The 14,450-nt window shown below is 38.9% G+C and overlaps 1 protein-coding gene across 7 annotated transcripts in view; it reads right to left on the reverse strand.

The window, feature by feature from the left end:
- SLC20A2 (solute carrier family 20 member 2) overlaps positions 1-14,450 on the reverse strand; it is an 83,965-nt gene that overhangs the window by 41,449 nt on the left and 28,066 nt on the right. Inside the window, exon 1 of one of the 7 annotated variants that reach the window (XM_042473514.1) lies at positions 10,326-10,412. The exons of 4 other annotated variants lie outside the window; for them this stretch is intronic. The gene's annotated coding sequence lies outside the window, so the exon portion shown is untranslated. Of the gene's footprint in view, positions 1-10,132; positions 10,285-10,325; positions 10,413-14,450 lie in introns of those variants that run through there. 2 more of the 7 variants (XM_042473515.1, XM_042473513.1) reach the window with 2 other exon arrangements.

Below are 14,450 nucleotides of genomic sequence, written 5' to 3' on the forward strand. Positions count from 1 at the left end.
GCTGCCTTACCTGCTATTCTAAAAGTGGAACCACCATTTGCACAAAGTTAGTGGTGCATACACAAAAATAAACAAACAAGGCACACTACTATATCTACTACTATAGCCCTTGAATCAATACACACCTGCAGCCAAGTGGGGCATATTACAGTTGCCCCTCCTAATGCGTGATCTCAGATCTGTGCCCTTGAATAATACATGGAGGGGCAACCTCCACTATTTGCAATGGCATGCGGGCCCAGTGTGCACACCCATGCCGTGCCGTGCACACAGGGGCGCGCTCCACTGTAGCCAATGGGGCTTGAATAAGTGCGAGCCTCTGTTTTTGCAGGGGGTCTGGAATGGATCCCCTGTGAAAACGGAGGGCCAACTGTAGATGGTAATGCTAAATGTCCTATATATAAGCTAGGGCATTTAGCCAAATAAAGCACGCTCAATAATTACATTGACCTTCAAACATTTATTTTCATGTATACCCTGTTAATATGATTTAAGGGTGTTCTGTGATGGGTTATAGAAATAAACGATGTAAATCTATAAGGGGGTCTATGAGCGTGCATCTTGGAGTTTTTATGTTTTTAATGAATAAATTTAATTACTTAAAATCTAATGGTAGCCTACAATACCATCTTCACTGACTAGGTGGCAGAAGTTCCTAAACTTCCCGAATCGACAGAGGTAGCTGCATTCAGGTCTAAAACAGTCATTTCTGTAGAAAGCTTCTAGAGTACTCTCCCCTGCAAAGCCCCTGAATTCTTCAAAAAGTTAAATCACACACACATGCAAACACAAAGAGAGTTTTAATGCCTCGAGAGGATGAGCAGATGGAAAGAATGAATGAGAGCTGAGATGGAGGAAAAAACCAACAGGAAAGAAAAAGAAGAAAGACAGAGAAGGGGGGAAATAATACTATGCAGCAATGAGAAAAGAATCAGTTAAGGGAAGAGATTTGCTTTCTGGGAGAGAAAAGATACCTGCGTAGGTGGGGTGTGTGTGCGAGAACACCTGGGTCACTGCTATGGAGAGTAAACACCTCTTTGGGTGTTAAGGAGGGAGAGTGTATTGGAGTGGGCGCTAAATCTTACAAAGCTTGGCACTTCTGCTAATATTACCACAAAATCCCACATTTAAAACAACCAAATGAAAGAGATAATCTCTCCTTAATACTATTAAAACCACTCTACCTTGTGTTCCAAAAACACTTGGTAAGAACTTAAGTTTCTGAAAAGTGAGAAAAAAAATCTGGCCTGGTCAACTTCCTTGGCGAGGAACACTACCATTGGGGGCAGGAAAGAACCTCCATCCCTAATATCTTCCTTATCTGTATAGACACCCGGCTCCAAAAAAAAGGGCAAGGACCTCTGCAGAAGGATAAAACAAATGGTTTGTACAGTATCAGGCATTACAGACAGCAAGTCTGAAACAGATCTCTCCCTATGATCCCTGTGAGTATGACTCTGGTGACCAGGGTTCAATTTCCAACTAGATCATGAAACCCACTGGGTGACCTTGCACAAGTCACACACTCTCTTCCTCAGCAGAAGGCAATGGCAAACCTCTTCTGAACCAATCTTGCCAAGAAAATCCCAAGGTAAATTCACCTTAGGGTTTCCATAAGTCAGAAATGACTTGAAGGTGTACAACAACAACAACAACAACAACAACAACTAAAGAGCTGATGGACCAGGGTAGTTAGAAATTCAGACTATGACTACTTAAACAGTCTAGCACCATAATACAAAGCGAATTGAACAATTTGCATTTCTCACCACAGCTTTCCTTATCACTTGCTGTCACTATGACTGAAAACATCAATGGGAACTATGATCCCTACCTCTGTAATCCTCACTTGCCATGTGTACGGAGGGGAGGATAAGGAAGGAGAAAAATGTTCTAACCAACAGCATCCATTCACTCACAAAATCACTTCATGTTAGCTGGTGCTTTTTGTTCATTAATACTAGATATTGCCCCTGGCTAATATAACTAGTAAAGGGGCATCATTGCTGATGCATTCATTCTATGGACAACAATATAGCTACCGTACTCTAAGGAGAATCAGAATAGCTTGGGATGAGAAGTAATACTAGTAGCTGCAAACACCATGATGCTTTTGTAATATTCCAGGTTTGTTAAATGGGGTACAGAAGTGCTTAGCAAAATGTGTGGCTGAATATAGAAAGCTGAACTTTAACACGTTTTGATAGGGATGACCTATGTGTCTATTTGTTTAGTATATGTGTCATTTACATCCCTCCCTTTTCCTTTCTGCTAAACCAACCATTTCAAATAATTTTTAACTACTCTTAGATGACAATAACTAAGACACATATGCTTAGTATAGTGTATAGAAGTTTGCAGCTCTCTCATGTATATTCATAACTTTTCTCTGACAAAAAAGGGGATTATACATTTGATGCTACAGTTTTTTGCTTGCTTATATGGGAGTAAATTACACTAAACAGAAGCTTAAACCTCAAGTGAATTCAGCATTTTCAATTCTAAATCTAGGCAGAATCCCAATGAAAATGGATCCCGATAATGACTTTCATACATTAGTGCTATAGGAGCTTGCTAGCAACTACTTACTCTAACAGCTTACCCCCTTTGGGGGGGAAATCATTTGCAATTAACCTCTCAGCCAAAAATATTTATGAGATTCTGAAACAAGCTAGTAAGTCTTTGGTACAGCCAATAAACCATTAAGAGTAAAAGTCAATTCACACATGGCTGACAGACTCTTGAAGAACCTTAACCACATGTTTGGCAGCAGCAATTGGAACTTAGCTAGACTGAACCATCTAAGAAGTGTCATCAAGGTTAAGGCAAGTATGAGTGACGTCCTGAAAGTGTTAGCAGATGTCTCACAATCTTTGATGTGTTCTCAACTGAATAAGCATTCTGATGCACACCTGGTATTTTGGACTACAACTCCTTTTTAAAATGTTGTTCTTCTTGTTGTTTGCCTTCAAGTTGCTTCCCACTTATGGTGACCCTAAGGCAAACCTATCATGGGGTTTTGTTCAGAGGGGTTTCCTTCCTCTGAGATTGTGAGACATTTGCTAATATTTTCAGCACATCACTAATGTACGTCACTCGTACTTTAGAGAGTACGACTTACCTAAGATCATTCATCTAGGATTGAACAGGGATCTGAACCCGCATCTCCCAGACTGCTAGCCCAGTATGCAAACCACTACACCACACTGACTCTCTAAAACCAACTGGGAGAGCATAAATAAAATAACAGACTGTATCCAATTATGTGCTAGCAGTCGCTCATTTTAAGAACTACTCTAATACAGATTTTAATGTGCAAGTAGACTTTTACCATATACGGAGCAAGAAATGCCAGATGTCCAAGGTGGGTTCAAGAAAGGAAAGACACACTAAAGCTCTCATTGCAAACATTTGGGCCCATAGAAACAAGCCAAAATTAAGCTGCTTCAGGTCACTTTAGAGATATGCTATTTAAATAATGCATGTGTCCTAAGAGGCCAGAAGCTGCTCCAAAGCCATGCTCCAGTCCTACGCTTCTGGCCTCTTAAGATGCATGCGTTATTTAAACAGCATACCTCCAAAGTGACGCGAAGCAGCTTTATTTTGGCCTGTCTGTTTAGGGCCATTTATTTGATGAAGGAGTCTGTCAAAAAAAAATTCAGAAGACAATCAGCCTGTACTTTATAGATTATAGTAAAGCCTCTGATTGTATAGATCATGAAAAACTACAGGTCACTCTCAAAGAAATGGGTGTACCACAGCATTTGATTATCCTAACACATAACCGGTTCTCAGGACAAGAGGCCACTGTTAGGACAGAATACTGAGAAACAGAATGGTTTCCACTTGGGAAGGGAGTCAGGCAAGTCTGCATTTTATCACCCTATTTGTTTAACTTGTATGTGGCGCATACAACACACGAAACTGGATTAGACTCTGAGGAAGGAGGTGTGAAAATTGCAGGAAGGAACATCAACAATTAAAGATATGCAGATGAATCCATATTACTAGCAGAAAATAGCAAAGATATGGAATGACTAAGTGCAAAAGCAGGTTTACAGGTGAGCATTAAGAAAACAAAAATAATGACCACAGATGATTTACATAATGATTTACATAAACAATGAAGACACTGAAATAGTTCAAGATTTTCCATGCCTTGGCTCAAAGTGGAGACTGCAGTCAAGAAATCAGAATATTAGGACTTGGAAGGACAACTATGAAGAACTAGACAAGTATATATCACTGAATACCAAAGTCAAGATTTGCCATGCCACTGTATTTCCAGTTTCTATGTATGGTTATGAAAGCTGGACAGTGAAGAGGGGCTGATAGGAAAAGAATCCTTGAAATGTGGTGCTGGAGAAGAGTTATGCAAATACCCTGGATTGCCAAAAAAGGACAAACAAATTGGTCCTAGAGCAAATCAGGCCTGGTCTTACTCTGGAAGCCAAGATGACTGTCATATGTTGGCCATATCATGAGAAGATACAGTATGACTCACTAGAAAAGTCAATAATGCTTGCCAAGGTGGAAGCAATAGGAAAAGAGGAAGACAGCACTGTAGATGGCTAGACTCACTCAAGGAAATACAAAATTCATTTATGTTTCATATGCGCATTATGCACATAGCCTGGAAGCAATTTTATACAATATTTTTTAAAATTTTGTGCATGAAGCAAAGTTTGTGTACACTAGACCCTTGTTATACGCTGGGGTTTGGTTCCAAGATCCCCCGTGTATAACAAAATCCATGTATGCTCAAGTCCCGTTAAATATAATGACATAGCAAAATGTTGTCCCTTATAAAAAAATGGAAAATCAAGGTTTAATATTTGAAATTTATACTTTTTTTGAACGATTTCAAACTGTGTATGCTTGAATCCGTGTATAAAAAATCCATGTTTAAGAAGGGCCAATACTATTCCTAGTTTTTCTTCTATGCTTCTTCTCTAACTCTTGGAGTGTGCATTATACTCCTACAGTCACCAGTCATTGCAACTTCTTTTTGATCTCTTAAAAATCAAGCTTCTGCTCTCAGTATTCTACACCCTCACAAAACATGCTAATGATTGACTGTCAAATCCAAATGTCTCTAGTCAGTCTTTATATTCACGAAACAATAAAACATTTTCTTTTGTGTGACTCACATCATGACCCAGGTTTCCATGATTCTGTCCTTAGCTGCTTTTTCAACTGTTCATTCGTCTTTTCTACCCACAGGTAGAACTCTTCATTTCTTTTCTACCTCTCCATTATGGTCTGACCTCAGTCCTTCACCATCATCTCTATGCACAGTATGTCCTCATTACATGCCATTGCCTTTAGTACCACTCATGTGCTTACAAAATGCATTACTCTCTCAGAACTGCTCACTCTCTCCCACATTTCAGCTATGAGTCTGATATTTCTACTTAGCTATATAATTAATGTCTCAAAGACTGCCCTCACTTTTTCTCGCAAATTCTCCACTCCCCATATCCTTCCTATACCAATAAATAACATCATCATCCATTCTTCAGCAATTCCCTCTCCTTTACTCTGTGTGTACATTCAGTCTAGTACCATGCCACAATTGTTCAATATTACAAAAATATGACCTTTCCTCTTTGCCCACTTGCAAAAATTCACATTCTAGCAATCTGTCACTTTAAATCAGGAAAAACGGGGGTGTCATACAAGGGACGAAGTATATCTCTAGGACAGTAGACAAGCTGTTTCTCACATTAGTAGCAAACTGCAATGTCATTTTTTAAATGAACTAAAGAGCTGCCAAAGGGACCTGAGAGCCACATGGAACTAATGAGCTGCACTTTGCCATCCCTGACTTGCCTAAAAGATAATCCACGAATGCCTTTGTACATGTGAAAAATGTCCTTCCTTCAACAAGTACAAATGGATAAGCAGTGGAGGGTAAGTGCCCCCTCCATAAACTGCTTCTGTCTGCTTCTCTCTTTTTGGTCTTGCAATGTTTAACATCACTTCTGTCCACATTACTATAACCTGGTTTCTCATTTTTCAGTCAAAGGTAATTTTGGTTATTCCTCAAAATCCACCATCCTTAGCTATCTCAGTTCTCTTTCTCCTGTAATATGCCCAGCTTTTCTCTCATTTCTCTCTTGTTGCCTCAGTTAGTACTGACTCCAACATCTACGTCATACTTAATATGTTCCTTCAACCCCCACCACATCCCACAAAACATACTTTTTGCCTTTGGTATAGAAACCCTTTGTTTTTATCCCCTATTAAACTAATGCTAACTATGTGCAGCTAAACTAAACATCTATTTTCACCATTATCTCTTACTAGCATCTTCCCCTCTCTTTCTGTTGCTTCCCATGTCAAATTTTAGATTGTACATTCTTCATGGTAGGGATCTGTGTTCTTGTTACTCTGAAAGACACTGCCACTGTGTTCTGTGCTATATTGTATATAATTAATTATACTACATTTTGTAGACTTACATCCACAAAAGGTCAACAAAAGATGGAAGCCTTGAGGTAACTGATAAGAAATAATATATGAATTTCAGCTCGTAAATGGTCCATGTTATTTGACCTTAATAACCAACATTACATCAACTGATTCTCATCCTGCTCTACACACACCAATATAAAATGTTTGTCAACTCCAGGAAAATATCAAGTTAGTGTTACAGAATCATAGAGCTGGAAGAGACCATAACCCTTTCCCAATGCAGGAACAATCAAAGCACTCCCCACAAGCAGCCATCTAGCCTCTGTTTTAAAATATCCAAAGGAGACTCCACTACCCTCCGAGGCAGCGGATTCCTCTGCCAAACAGCTCTTACTGTCAACAAGTTCTTCCTATGGTTTATCTCTTTTCCTATACAGTGCTCCCTCGGGTTACGAAATTAATTCGTTCCGCCGCCGCTTTCGTAACCCGAAAAGCATTCGCAAGCTGAAATGCCATAGGCGCTAATGGGGAAAAGCCGCGATTTCGTGCGAAAAAGCCGAAAAAAGCACCAAAAATTTTTTCGTAACCCGGAACAATTATTTCCTATGGGATTTTTTCGTATCCCGGAAATTTCGTAACCTGGGTATTTCGTATCCCGGGGTACCACTGTAGTTGGAATCCATTGCTTCATGTCTTAGTCTCTAGAACAGCAGAAAACAAACGTGCACCTTCTTCCATATGACATTATTTCAAATATTTACGCATGGCTATCATGTCACCTCTTAACCTTCTCTTCCCAAGGCTAAACATATCTAGCTCCCTAAGCTGCTCTTCACAGCACATGGTTTCTAGAGCTTTCACCATCTGGGTCATCCTCCTCTGGACATGCTCCAGCTTTTCAACAAACTTCTTAAACTGTGGTGCTCAGAACTGGACACAGTATCCAAATTAGGTCTGACCAAAAAAGAATGAAGTGATACTATTATTTCTCTCAATCTATATGTGCTCAACAGTTAGGTGCAACAGAACAGTTATTCTGGTTTTAAGCAAATCTTTTTGTAGATTTTTTTAATTCAAAGATATGAATGAAAAAGCCAGCATCACATTAGTGGTCTGAGCCTTGGTCTAAGACTCTAAGAGACCATGGTTTGAATTCCCCTGTAAACCCACTGAGTGATCTTGGGCACGTCAACCTCCTCTGAATAAACCTTCCCAAGAAAGTGCAATGACTGGATCACTGTAGGATGGAGTCAACTTGAAGGCACACAGAAACAATATGTTTGTAGTTAGGTAGGTCAAGGTGTGAGCCAGTGTGGCATAGTGGTTTGAGTGTTGTATTAGGACTCTAGGAAACCAGGGTTCAAATCCTCACTCAACCATGGAAGTCCACTAGGTAAGTTACACTCAGTCACAGGCAAAGGTAAAGGCAACCTGACGCCCCCCAAACCAATTTTCCCAAGAATACCCCATTATAAGTTTACCTTAGAGTTGCCAGAAGTCAAAAATGACTTGAGGGCACACAACAACAAAGGTCAATGGAAAGGCTACTCCTGTTATCATCAGCCAGTTTCCTGAGTTCACCTCTTTATGCTTTTTAAAAAAAAAAGGGGGGGGGTGTTGCAGAGAAGATAAACTAGAATTATTCACTACATGTTTTATGAAGGGTTCATGCCTTAACGGTTTTATACTACCTTCCAGACTAATCTCTCATTTCTCTCTCGCCTTCTGTGTCACAATGGGTAAAGGTTTGACTTTTTAATACTTTGTAAAGCATTGAGTCTTAAGCATGACTCCAATATATAAGAATCTCTGAATTCAAAAAATGTTATGCATTTCGTTGTGCCAAGTTGCAATGCTTTCTTTTATAATGGGAAACCAAGAAGAGGGGCCCTTTTATTAAAAAAGCGAAGCACATTGGAAAGGGTTCCATAAATTCAGAAAAGGTAAAACTATTATGCAACACAAATGCAAATTTGGAGCTGACACTTATAAAACAATTTATTCTTCTTACCACCCAAACAGTCTATTGGAGGAAAAGAGAATATCAGTAAATGAAGGTGAAAGCTCAAGCAGGATGCTGGCAGAGCCAAGTACAGAGTCCAAAGGAACTTCAGTTTGTTGTCAGCCAATGGCAGAATACTCTTAAGGAAATAAGGAACTACAAAGGGAATTCTAATAGGTTGGCCTTAAATTTCCTCTGGCAAAATACAGGGCAACCCTGCTGAGTTGCAGTGCTTGTTTACATGTGGCAGATTAACTGCTGCCAATACTCTGCCAGCCTTTAAAAGAGATTCATTCCAACATGCACACACAGAAGCTCCAAGTTGGAAGATCTCAACCCCACAATATAGGTCAGAAGGCATTTGCCCTGAAAGGACACTCAATTTTACCCAAGGAACATTACCTAGCATTTGAATGCCTGGATATTCCTTAGAGATTTAACTATCTAGAGACAAACAGATCCAACCAGCAAATGTCAGTTTTATTTTTAATCTCACTGTAACCTCTAGCATACAGTACAAAAACATTTTTATTGCTTATGAGCCAAGAGGCAAATGATACAAAAACAAGTTCAAAAGAACCCTGCAGGATTCCCCTTCCAACGGTATTCCCTTTACCAATGCAGAACGTCCTATAAAATCACCAAAGGGAGGTCTAACAAAGCTATACTTCATCTCTGAAAGTAACTTCAGGTTTAGTACAGGACAGCAAGTTTTGCAGCAACCTGTTGTCAATTTTTTCATTGCTTTACTATTCATATACCAATATTACTTATGAAACACATCTTGTTAATATGGAATGTTTTAGATTTATCAGGCAATCAAAGTTAACTTGTAATGGCAGACACTTAAAAAGTCAGTTAAAACATTTTCTCCTCCTCCAAAAGGTCATAGTCACAAAAGCATTTAAAATTTAACAGACCTTGTCATTGCAGGCAGGATAATTAAAATAGGGCTAGGCAAAATTACATCCCTATATGGTTCTAAAAATTACTTGCAAGAATGGTGTAATAAGTGTGATGAAGGATTTAACCTCCAAGAAGTAAATAATGTCCCAACAATTTTAAAATAAATATCAGTTACATAAAAGGGTCACTTCACATACTGAGACCTAGTTTGCCTACACATCCTTATATAGCTTTTTTAATAGCATGCCATCTTGAAGGAGAAACGTTGGACTGTATGTTGTTTTTCAAAACTTCATCCTGGCATTCATTACCTTCAGCTACAAAATCACTCTGAAAAAATGCCTATGTTGGTTAGCTTACACTGACTGGGTTTGTGCAATCTTCCATTTAATATTTGGACCACCATTCCATTTTAATAAACATACCCCTATCTTCTGAATGAAAAAGAAAGAATATATCTGCCTGAAATTGGCAGACATATTAGATTATACACATTTGTATTCTACTGGAATAAACTTTGCTTGTGCTACAAATCCAAGGATGCTTGAATTTAAATTAGCTTGCCACAGTTCAAAACACAGGACCATGTTTGCTTCCTTGAAGCTACATTTCTTTCTTGCTATTGTGACTTTAAAATGCGTTTGGAAAGAGGGATATATTACCCAATTCAACTCACAAGGTACAAATGTCAATTCACTAAATACAAGCCTTTCATTTTTCCCCCCACCTCCATACACAAGAAATGATATATATTAACATTTCATAGATTTTTTCCCCATCAAGAAATAAAAACATTTTAAAACTCACTCGGTCCTTCCAAGTTGTTTCAAAGAGAAGCCAAGTTAATTCCTTGAACAGCTCTGCCTTGCCGGTCACAAATACATTCCTAATGTCTAAAATAGATGCCCTATCATATTCAGCAGTCACACCTCAAGAGCAGATATCACAAGCAAAGTGAACTGTTCTACAACTTACAGAATAACCTTCAGTTATAACTTACAGACACAACTGCAAAGGAAGACAACACTCACAAGCATCAATGATGAGTTTATACTCAAGGTGAAAATATGCCTCCTCTTAACAAGTCACTTTGATGAGGGTGGATACTAAAACACAGCAGAGCGTTGTGGTTACACTATTTAAACCAATCCAAATGAAGCTAATTTAAAAGGAGTGCCTGGGAGTCCATCCCCCTGTTCCCAAAGCATGGATACAAAAAATTATTATGCTTCTCAGTATGTTTTTTTAAAGTCTTCTTTTCATAAACACTAACTTAGTCCTTGTGACTATTCATCCTAAATTGCATTATTTACCAAAACCATTTTTTTTTATAGAAAGTAAACTAAACAGTGCTAAATTCAACAGGCAAAGGACTAAGCTAAATTTTAAAAGCTATCCTAAAGGCACCAGATCCTGCTAAGTAGGGTCACCCCTACTTGGATGGGAGGCCTCTAATGAATACCAGGTTCTGTAGGGCTTGTAGGCAATGCAATTGGCCCTCTATGTCTATGGGTTCTTTATCCACAGATTCAACCATCCATGGGTTGAAATTATTTTTTAAAAAATTTAATTCCAAAAAGCCAACCTTGATTTTGTCATTTTATATAAGGGACGCAGGAAAAGAGATTCCACCTCAACATTAGGAGGAACTTCCTGACAGTAAGGGCTGTTCGACAGTGGAACAAACTCCCCCGGAGTGTAGTGGAGTCTCCTTCCTTGGAGGTCTTTAAACAGGCTTGATGGCCATCTGTCAGGGATGCTTTGATTGTGATTTCCTGCATGGCAGGGGGTTGGACTGGATGGCCCTTGTGGTCTCTTCCAACTCTATGATTCTATCATACCATTTTACTACGCCACTATATATAATGAGACTTCAGCATCCACAGATTTTGGTATTCGCGAGGGGCCATGGAACCAAACCTCAGGAGATACCAAGGCTCTACTGTATTTCAAAGGAAGGAATTGGCAAAACTATCTCCGAGATTCCTTGCCTAGGAAAACCCCATGAAATCCATAGGGTCACCATAAGTCAACAGGTGACGACTTAAAGGCATATGCACAAGAAAATGTATACCTTAGCATAAAGGCCAGATATAAATGTTACAAAACTCAGTGCCCAATCTTTGCTATGGTCTATGCCCAGCCCAATAAAAAGAAACAGCATATAACAAGGTAATTAACAGAAAAGATATTGGTATTTAGAAGTCAAAACTTGTCCAATTTAATGTAAACAGAAAGCATTACATGGACAGATAAGAAAGCATCCTGCCTTTGTGCCTAAGATACCTGCTTGACAATGCTACTTTAAGCTTAAGAACCATCTTAGTGATTTCAAAGTCTACATGAAATAGTGAACAGGGGTCCAAAACATATTGCAGAAATAATCCAGTTTTGAGATCACTTTAACTGGGAACTATGGTTTTGTGAGACATTTAGCCTTCTCTGTCAGAGAGCCCTGGCGCCACAATAAACTACAATTCCCAGGATTCCCTAGCACTGAGCCAGAGTAGTTAAAGCTGTATCAAATTGGACTATTTCTGCAGTGGACCAGTTTCTTAGGTTGTCTAATTAACTGTTTTTCAAATAGAGTATTTTACCCAGTAAACATGCTTTGAAAAAATGACAACCCCTGACAAAAGTTTGCAAACTCCATTAAGTCAATGTGAGAGCTGAAATGCATTGCAATCACTCTCTCTTTTGTTAAATTAAATCTGTGTTCATCATTTGATGCTGCATTTCTATAAGAAAGACTCAGCAATTTCAAGAGACTGGCACCTTCTAGGTTAATTTGGATCTCACAGTGTGGTATCTATTTAGCCTGTCAAATATGAAGTTAATGGTTTAAGAAAAATACTGCATGTCATAACATGACTTAAATTGTAATGCTTTCTACATCCAAATTGAGCATGACAAACCTAAAGGACACACAGCAATACATGTCAGAGCACATTTGTAGCTGAGGCAGAAACAACAAAAACCAAGTCCTTTGTTCTTTTTGGTTTTAGTCCAAAGGTGCCCTTTTGGATGTTGAAAGTGTCTTCTCCCTCACCACTGGGATGTTTCAGCAGCAAAATGAAACAAAATTTAAAGACATTATTGTTCAAGCATAAGATTCCTATAGCATTTTTGTTCCTATCTATCACAATAGTATAATTGTGACCTCCAGCCTTTGCAGAAATAACACCTACTTTAAACCCTCCTATACAACACGAGACCTTTGTCTGAATTGTCATACACTAATATCTTTGTGTTTACCTTCTGTCCGCTAAAAAAAAGTGTCTGTGTTTATACCTTCTATATAGACTCTTCCTTATGCAGCCATTTGAGGATGCAACATGTATATGATCTGAGATACATAAATAAACTACTTGAGATTCTGGAGTTTGTATCTGTGACCTATGCCATTGTGCATCTAATATATGTGTCCTCTAAAAGAAGCACTGATTCCCTCTACTCTTTCCTTAGCGGCACCACTTCTTTTTGAAAGCCTGGGTAGGAAAATGGCGGTGGTGCCACCTCTTTGGAGCAACCTCTTAAAGAAGCACCAAGAGGAACCAGGCTTTGAAGCAGAATGCATAGCCGTGTCAGTCTGTGGAATCAATATGAAGAGAGATTCTGTAGCACCTTTGAGACTGACTGAATGAATGAAGTTGGCAGCACGAGCTTTCGTAGACTTAAGTCTACTTCTTCAGATGCATTTGGTGGAGTGGAAACCAGGGGCAGACATATATATGCCATGGGTATGTGAGAATATCAACTCGAATTCAAAATCCTTTGTGTGTGGAATAAAGTGGCAAGACCAGTTTGGTTTTGGAAACTAGCCTGTAGTTCAGGAGAATTGATGGGTGTAGGACACCCTTTGAGGATGTGGTCAGGCTTTGAAGTGTTTGAATGAGACTAACCTAGAAAAGCTGACAAAGTTATCACATTAAAGACTATAATCACTGCTTGTGTAGTTGCCATTTCCTTAGTTTTGTCTTTTCATCCTTTTTGGCATGTGCACATTTTCTTAGCCCTGCCTGTGTCTGGTCGGCTCCCCCCCCCCACACACACACACACACCGCACTTCCACAGTTTCCCCGTAATTCCCTCCTCATCCATCCAGTCTTTAGGGTAAGAACAAACAGTTACACATGCAGGAATTTTGTAAGTCCTTTGGGATCATTTACCTTCGCTTTGTCCTTTGTTTCATGCCCCTAAGTTTTACCCTTGACTTATCCATGGGTCTTAAAATCCATAATTTTGGCTCCAAAACCTGCCCTCAACATATATGAGGTCAAGTTATAATCAAGTATATATGGTATATTCTAAGATAAATCCCACTTTAAAATGTAAACAGGGCTGCCGGCTCACTCTGCCTTAGTAGTATCACCAATGACCAGCTGAAAATCAAAGCCTTGTGATATAAAGGTGTTTTTAATGGAGTAGTATTTTACCACGCTGACTACTCTGCTGACCTTGCCCTTGAGACTATCAAGGGTTGAAAACAATTCTTTAGCCTTCCATTACTGACATTAAATCCCTAATGATATCATCCTTCCATTTAAAGAGTGAGAATGCTCTGTCCTGATTCTAAATTCCCACAAGCTTCAACTCACCCATCTGGTTATTAAATCCAGTGATTGAACCAACAATCACAAGACTATGTAACTATGGAGAGGAAAAAAACATTTCTTTGGTTAGAAAGGATATGTTTAATTCTAACCAAACAAGACAACCTCTAGCCACATGAATCTTCTTAGTCCTTTAATAGTAGCATTGTGTGGGAAGACTCTAAAAAAGTTCTCACAGACAACCGATATTAAGACTTAGTTTTATCCTTAAAATTGCTACATGCACTGGCAAAATAAAAAGTGTTTATATCAAAGGACAAACAGTGAATGGAAATACTTCAGAGGTTTGTCATTATCACAGACATAAAGACATGGGAAAGTACCTATAACAACAACAGGCAGGAATTTTCCAGTAATACTCCATAAAACAGGTTCAGTATCCACTGTGGGATACAGAAAAAAATTGGGGAGGGGGATTCATATTCATCTCGAACAGATACTTTGTCAAAATTTATACACAAAATATAAATCTAGCTCAAACAAAATGTATGAAAATGTCTTCTACACAAATC

The sequence above is a fragment of the Sceloporus undulatus genome, chromosome 6 (assembly GCF_019175285.1).
Source record: "Sceloporus undulatus isolate JIND9_A2432 ecotype Alabama chromosome 6, SceUnd_v1.1, whole genome shotgun sequence".
Taxonomy (NCBI): Eukaryota; Metazoa; Chordata; class Lepidosauria; order Squamata; family Phrynosomatidae; genus Sceloporus; species Sceloporus undulatus.